This window comes from Oncorhynchus keta, chromosome 26 (assembly GCF_023373465.1).
Source record: "Oncorhynchus keta strain PuntledgeMale-10-30-2019 chromosome 26, Oket_V2, whole genome shotgun sequence".
In the NCBI taxonomy this organism is placed as follows: domain Eukaryota; kingdom Metazoa; phylum Chordata; class Actinopteri; order Salmoniformes; family Salmonidae; genus Oncorhynchus; species Oncorhynchus keta.
Window position 1 is genome coordinate 12,167,489 of NC_068446.1, and position 8,543 is coordinate 12,176,031.

The window sequence follows — 8,543 nt, forward strand, 5'->3', positions numbered from 1 at the left end:
GCAGGAAAGTGCTGTTTGAATGAATGCTTATGAGCCTTCTGCTGCCTACCATCGCTCAGACTGCTCTATCAAATCATAGATTTAATTATAACACACAGAAATGCGAGCCTTAGGTCATTAATATGGTCGAATCCGGAATATCATCTCGAAAACAAGACGTTTATTCTTTCAGTGAAATACGGAAACGTTCAGTATTTTATCTAACGGGTGGCATCCATCAGTCTAAATATTCCTGTTACATTGCACAACCTTCAATGTTATGTCATAATTACGTAACATTCTGGCAAATTAGTTCGCAATGAGCCAGGCGGCCCAAACTGTTGCATATACCCTGACTGCGTGCAATGAACGCAAGAGAATTGACACAATTTCACGTGTTTAATATTGCCTGCTAACCTGGCTTTCTTTAAGCTAAATATTCAGATCTAAAAATATATACTTAAGTGTATTGATTTTAAGAAAGGCATTGGTGTTTATGGTTAGGTACACGTTGGAGCAACGATAGTCCATTTTCGCACATGCGCACTGCATCGATTATATGCAACGCAGGACACGCTAGATAAACTAGTAATATCATCAACCATGTGTAGTTATAACTAGTGATTAGGATTGATTAGCTAGCTAGCAACTTACCTTGGCTTCTTACTGCATTCGCGTAACAGGCTGGCTCCTCGTGTGGCAGGTGGTTAGAGCGTTGGACTCGTTAACCGCAAGGTTGCAAGATTGAATCCCTGAGTTGACAAGGTAAAAATCTGTTCTGTCCCCTGAACAAGGCAGTTAACTCACCGTTCCTAGGCCGTCATTGAAAATAAGAATGTGTTCATAATTAACTGACTTGCCTAGTTAAATAAAGGTGTTAAAAATAAGAATTAAAAAAATCGACATCCAAAATTACCGATGTCAGATTGTTATGAAAACTTGAAATCCTAATCGGTCGACCTCTAATTTTAGACCACATAGGCCTAATAAAACATGGTTACAGACCGAACAACATATAGCATCCCCTCGTGAAGAAAAGCACATGAGCTAATACACAAAGTAAGCAAAACAAATAATTCCAATATTGCCTAAAATGATTAAGATACTGAGATAAACCTATAGTGTTTATAATCAATAGGCCTTTATCAACAGTGACTATCTGTAATTTTTATTTCGACCTTAATGAATGAGCTAAGACCTAGGGTAGTCAATATTTGTTCAGCACTTTTGTAATGTACAGCGACAGAATTCAGAACATGGGCTGTTCTTACAGTATTCTCCCTGTACACAAAGTCAGAACCATATTATAAATAAAGGGGGCATATAAAAAAAACAATGAAAGCTTTTACAATATTCAATAACATTTCTCAGGCTATAGGCTAAGAAATGCACCACAAAGTAGGCTAAGTTATACAGGGGAAAGTTACCAAATGGTGAGGCACATGGGCTACGAGCAGTTTACTACACAACATACATTTAGTATTACTTTCTTAGCTACAGTATTGTTAGGGTTGCGTAAATTAAAATCTGGTATCAGGATAAATATAACAATGAGTCACAGATTTTATACTATGTATTTTTTATTAGCTAAGTAATAAATGGTAAATGCAACTTTCGTATATACAGGCTCACTGTAATGCCACGCAGGGCAGAACAGAGAACTGACAAGATGTATGTAAACAGTATTCTTTATACTGTGATAGACAGTTCCAACCCGTCTGTTGGCCTATCACAGTAGAGACTGGGCGTGGTTTAAACTTGCTCAGCCTATTGCAGGCGCTCAGGCGGGTCCCCGCCTCTTGGCGCTTCTGTTGATACATGTAACTGTTGCTGTAAAGAACATCCATGCGCTCATACCGTTATCGCGCACCTGGCTCCTGTTATCTAACAAAAGACCGCTTGTTCTCGCAACACCCCGCTCTGAATGTGCCCCCCTCCAACTCATTTGAACAGTTCCTGTTTTCATGCTTCTCTGTATTTTTCCATCATGAGATAGTCCCATGGTCCTGACACTTTTAACAATGTTTCAAGTCAGCTATGTTGCATAACATATACATACATCCACACAAGCCAACAGCAGATAATATTCAATCATATATATACTAATGGCTATAATGTAAAACACAGGATCCAACAGTATACATATCTCCCTGGCATATTATATAATTTACTTAGTCATCAAAGTCTGGCATTCTCTGGATTTATGGAGCTTTCAAGACAACTGGGAAGATATAATCATGGCGTCAGTGATCTTCAGGTCGGAGCTCTAGAAAGAGGCCAGAGTTCCTGACTTGGAATTCCGTGTTGGATGACTGTTCAAAACCTATTTTCCCAGTCGGAGCAAATTTTTTTTCAGAGTTCCCAGTTGTCTTGAACTCACTGAAGTCTGAGATTTCCCAGTTCTGAGGGTCCAGTTGTTTTGTAGGTGGCAAAAGTCATGCTGGATTGACAGCATGGCCAATGTATTCAACCTTTTCTGGCCCATGGTGTTACGTGTGAATGTTTATTTTAAGCTTGGAAAAGAGACCATTGAACCCAGACTTTGACCACAAACCCTCTCCACTGAATAGCAGGCAGGGGAAACAAAATAGTCATTGCTTTATATCGCTTGCAGTTAGCCACTGATTCCTTCTAAACCACTCATTGTTGAATTTGTGATTTCCAACTTTTTGTAATGTTTATGGCGAGAGCACCGATTAAGTTTTATCTATAATTTCTCTTCATATGACAAGGATTGAAAAGGATTTGCAAGTAGATTGTCAACATGATTCATGATAATGACTGCTTGTCTAGCTTGCTAGCTGAGATTGTGAAAGTATGATGTTGACATGATCAGCCAAAGACTTGAACCCGATCAACCTGAAAATAGTTGTGCAGCGACCCTTCCCATCTAACCTGACAGAGCTTGAGAGGATCTGCAGAGAAGAATGGGAGTAACTTCCCAAATACAGGAGTGCCAAGCTTGTAGCGTCATTCCCCAAAAAACTTGAGGCTGTCAAAGGCGCTTCAACAAAGTACTGAGTAAAGGGTCTGAATACTTATGTAAATGTGATATTTCATGTAATGAACATTTGCAAAAATGTTTTTGCTTTGTCATTATGGGGTATTGTGTGTAAAATTGTGCTTCCGAGTGGCGCAGCGGTCTAAGGCACTGCATCTCAGTGCTAGAGGTGTCACTACAGGCCCTGGATTGATTCCAGGCTGTATCACAACCGACCGTGATTGGGAGTCCCAAAGGGCGGCTCACAATTTGCCCAGCGTTGTCTGGGTTAGGGTTTGGCCGGGGTAGGTCGTCATTGTAAATAAGAATTTATTCTTACCTGACTTGCCTAGTTCAATAAAAGTTCAATAAATAAAATAAAAGATTGATGAGGAGAGAAAAAAAACCAATTTAATCCATTTTAGAATAAGGCTGTAAAATAACAAAATCTGGGAAAAGTCAAGGGGTCTGAATAATTTAAGAATGCACTGCAGATAAACAGTATCAGTCAAAAGTTTGGACACTCCTACTCCAGGGTTTTTATTTTTTACTATTTTCTACATTGTAGAATAATAGTGAAGACATCAAAACTATGAAATAACACATATGGGATCATGTAATAACCAAAAAGTGTTAAACAATTCAGATTCTTCAAATAGCCACCCTTTGCCTTGATGACAGCTTTGCACACTCTTGGCATTCTCGCAAACAGCTTCACCTGGAATGCTTTTCTAGCAGTCTTGGAGTTCCCACATATGCTGAGCATTTGTTGGCTGCTTTTCCTTCACTCTGCGGTCCAACTAATCCTAAACCATCTCAATTGGGTTGAGGTCAGGTGATTGTGGAGGCCAGGTCATCTGATGCAGCACACCATCACTCTCCTTCTTGGTTAAATAGAACTTATACAGCCTGGAGGTGTGTTGGATCATTGTCCTGTTGAAAAACAAATGATAGTCCCACTAAGCGTAAACCAGATGGGATGGCGTATCGCTGCAGAATGCTGTGGTAGCCATGTTGGTTAAGTGTGACTTGAATTCTAAATAAATCACTGTCAGTGTCACCAGCAAAGCACCATCACACCTCCTCCTCCATGCTTCACGGTTGGAACATGTAGAGATCATCCATTCATCAACTCTCCGTCTCACAAAGATACAGCGGTTGGAATCAAAAATCTCAAATTTGGACTCATCAGACCAAAGGACAGATTTCCACCAGTCTGATGTTCATTGCTTGAGTTTCTTGGCCCAAGCAAGTGTCTTATTTGTGTCCTTTAGTAGTGGTTTCTTTGCAGCAATTCGGCCATGAAGGCCTGATTCACGAAGTCTGAACAGTTGATGTTGAGATGTGTCTGTTACTTGAACTCTGTGAAGCATTTATTTGGGCTCCAATCTGAGGCTAGTAACTCAAATGAACTTATCATCTGCAGCAGATGACTCTGGGTCTTAACTCGGGTCTTCCTTTCCTGTGGCGTCCTCATGAGAGCCAGTTTCATCATAGCTTTTAATGTTTTTTGAGACTGCACTTGAAAAAACTTTCAAATTATTTGACATTTTCAGTATTGACTGACCTTCATGTCTTAAAGTAATGATGGAATGATTGATTTGATTTGATAATGATGGACTCTCGTTTCTCTTTGCTTATTTGAGCTGTTCTTGCCATAATATGGACTTGGTCTTTTAACAAATAGGGCTATCTTCTGTATACTACCCCTACCTTGTCACAACACAACTGATTGACTCAAACACATTAACTTGTTATGGCTGCAATCCCGCTAACGGGATAATTGTCATCAACAACCGCTGAATTGCATAGCGCTACATTCAATGAATATTACTACAAATATTTATATTCATGAAATCACAAGTGCAATATAGGAAAACACAGCTTAGCCTTTTGTTAATCCACCTGTCGTGTCATATTTTGAAAATATGCTTTACAGCGAAAGCAATCCAAGCGCTTGTGTAAGTTTATCGATCGCTCGACAAAACATTCAGTACACTTAGCATCAAGTAGCTTGGTCACGAAAATCAGAAAAGCAATCAAATTAATCGTTTACCTTTGATGATCTTCTGATGTTTTCACTCAAAAGACACCCAGTTACACAATAAATGTTCCTTTTGTTCCATAAAGATGATTTTTATATCCAAAATACCTCCGTTTGTTTGGCGCGTTATGTTCAGAAATCCACAGGAAAGAACGGTCACGTCAACGCAGACAAATTCCAAATAGTTTCCGTAATGTCCACAGAAACATGTCAAACGTTTTTCATAATCAATCCTCAGGTTGTTTTTAAAATATATAATCGATAATATATCAACCGCAAATGTTTTTATCAGTAGGAGAGGGAAAAGGAATGGCTGTCCAAACTCTGTTGCGCGAGCAAAACTCATGCGACCACTTGACGTGATGTTATCTTTCTGGCTCATTTTCCAAAATAATAGCCTAAAACTATGTCTGAAGACTGTTGACACCTTGAGGAAGCGATAGGAAAAGGAATCTGGTTGATATCCCTTTAAATGGAGCAAAGGGAGGCTATGGAACACAGAGTTTTCAAAATAGAAGCTACTTCCTGGTTTGATTTTCCTCAGGGTTTGGCCTGCAATATCAGTTCTGTTATACTCACAGACAATATTTTGACAGTTTTTGAAAGTTTAGAGTGTTTTCTATCCAATACTACTAATAATATGCATATATTAGCAACTGAGACTGAGGAGCTGGCCGTTTACAATGGGCACCTTTTCATCCAAGCTACTCGATACTGCCCCTGCAGCCATAAGAAGTTTTAAGGAAAGAAATTCCACAAATTAACTTTTTACAAGGCACACCTGTTGATTGAAATGCATTCCAGGTGACTACCTCATGAAGCTAATTGAGAGAATGCCAAGAGTGTGCAATGCTGTCACCAAGGCAAAGGGTAGCTACTTTGGAGAATCTCAAATATAAAATATATACACTTTTTTGGTTACTACATGATTCCATATATGTTATTTAATAGTTCTGATATCTTCACTTTTATTCTGCAATGTAGAAAATAGTGAAACTAACGAAAAACCCTGGAAGGAGTAGGTGTGTCCAAACTTTTGACTGGTACTGTATATATGCACTTGAAGAAAAGCTATTTTTTGTGCATTAAAGTAACATCAAATTGATCAGAAATACAGTGTAGACATTGTTAATGTTGTAAATTACTATTGTAGATGGAAACAGCTGATTTTTTAATGGAATATCTACATAGGTGTATAGAGGCCCATTATCAGCTAATCCAAGTTTATCATATTAAAAGGCTAATTGATAGAAAACCCTTTTGCAATTATGTTAGCACCGCTGAAAACTGTTGTTCTGATCAAAGAAGCCATAAAACTGGCCTTCTTTAGAATATTTGAGTATCTGGAGCATCAGCGTTTGTGGGTTCGATTACAGGCTCAAAATGGCCAGAAACAAAGTCCTATGGCTTGATGGTAGCAGCTGTTAAGAAGTCTTTTGGACCTAGACTTGGCGCTCCGATACCGCTTGACGTGCGGTATCAGAGAGAACAGTCTATGACTAGAGTGGCGCAAGTCTTTGACAACTTTTAGCGTGGCTGGAGTCTTTAACAATTTTTACGGCCTTCCTCTGACACTGCCTGGTATAGAGGTCCTGGATGGCAGGAAGCTTGGTCCCAGTGAGGTACTGGGCCGTACGTACTATCCTCTGTAGTGCCTTGAGGTCGGAGACCGAGCATTTGCCATACCAGGCATGTTTATAAATATACACAGACCCCCACTCCTTGTCAGCTGTTCTATCTTGCCGATGCAGCGTAAAACCCGCCAGCTGTATGTTATTCATGTCGTCGTTCAGCCACGACTCGGTGAAACATAAGATATTACAGTTTTTAACATCCTGTTGGTAGGAAATATGTGATCGTAGTTCATCCATTTTTGTTATCCAGTGATTGTACGTTGGCTAATAGGACTGATGGTAAAGGGAGATTACCCACTCGCCATTGGATCCTTACAAGGCACCCCGACCTACGTCCCCAATATCTCTGTCTCTTTCTCCTTTCAAATGATGGGGATGAGGGCCTTGTTTGGTGTCTGAAGTAAATCCTTTGCGTCCGACTCGTTAAAGAAAAAATATTCTTCCAGTATGAGGTGTGTAATTGCTGTCCTTATATCTAGAAGCTCTTTTCGGTTATAAGAGACGGTGGCAGAAATATTATGTATAAAATAAGTTACAAATAACGTGAAAAAACACACAATAGCACAATTGGTTAGTAAAACCACAGCCATCTCACCCGGTGCCATTGTATCAATATACTTGCACAGTACAGCTCAGGTACAGCTTGGGCTGGCATGACTGTGAAAGACCAATATGGTATGTATTATTTTAGGTCCTTCAGAGTGTATGTTACCGTTGCTCATAGAATTTTTCACACAGGGCACATTTTTTTGCCGGGCGAGCGATTTGGATAATGTTTGGAAAAATTACAGTATATTCACTTCTCCAGACACCACAGCACATCAAGAGACTATGACTGATTGCTTGGCCATATTCTCAGAATGCCCAGATATTAGACTTATGTCCCAATGTGGATGAAGTATAGAATATTAGATATTTGTCGGCCTATGTGGACAACTCTGGCTAGAGGGTATTGTACACTCTGATCTACTATGCAATGAATCTTGGTCATATATACTTTACGATACTCTCTTGCCTAAATTGACAACTTGTCTGGCCTAGATGGTCATATCATCTGAGTAGGTTAGAGTGAATATGACCCAACGGGGGCTGGTGGGAGGAGCTATAGGAGGAAAGGCTCATTGTTTTTTTTTCTTGTTTTCTTTCAGCCAACTTGACACAACTGTGGGAAGCATTGGAGTCAACATTGGCCAGTATCCCTGTGGAACGCTTTTGACACTTTGTAGAGTCCATACCCCAACAAATTAAGACTATTCTGAGGGCAAAAGAGGGTGCAGCTCAATATTAGGAAGGTGTTCCTAATGTTTTGTGCACTCTGTATTTTTTGCTAGCTTTCCATCTGACTGATGAAGTAGAGAAAATGCCATAGTTCGCAAGATTGAAACTGCTGGGTGAAAGCTAGCTAACCTTTGCTGATGTTAACTCCCACCATCAGTCTGAGTTGAGTTCACCTTAGCTAAGTGGACTGTAGCTAGGTTTATAGAAAATAACAACTAGCTATATAATTGTTAGTTATATTTTAAATACTAGTTACTGATATTGAACACTTTTAGTCAAACTACTTTGTTCCCCAGCCTGTTTATAGATGAATTGGTGACTGAAAAAGTTAGCAATATAAATGCCCCTCTTGATTTCACTGCAAATAATTTGGGTGATTTGGCTTGTGCACATTTAGCTGAGTGTTTCATTAGTTAGCTAAGTTACTGACTGACTAGGCTTATTCTTATTCATGTTTTTGTTGTTGTTGCATTTCAGGTGGAGAGTGAGTGGGATCACAGAGAGCAGCATGCTGCTGACCGTCCAGGGCCCACATTCATAAAGCATCTCAGAGTAGGTGTGGTGATTTAGGATAAGTTTTGCCTTCACACAGAGTACAAATACATTGACAAGGGGGAGCTGATCAGAG

General features: G+C 39.6%; 1 protein-coding gene across 1 annotated transcript in view; it reads right to left on the bottom strand.

The window, feature by feature from the left end:
* Positions 1-957, bottom strand: part of LOC118358644 (AP-2 complex subunit alpha-2-like) — a 77,573-nt gene extending 76,616 nt beyond the window's left edge. The window contains exon 1 of the mRNA XM_052480254.1: positions 634-957. The gene's annotated coding sequence lies outside the window, so the exon portion shown is untranslated. The remainder of the gene's footprint in view (positions 1-633) is intronic.
* Positions 958-8,543: the final 7,586 nt, after the last annotated feature.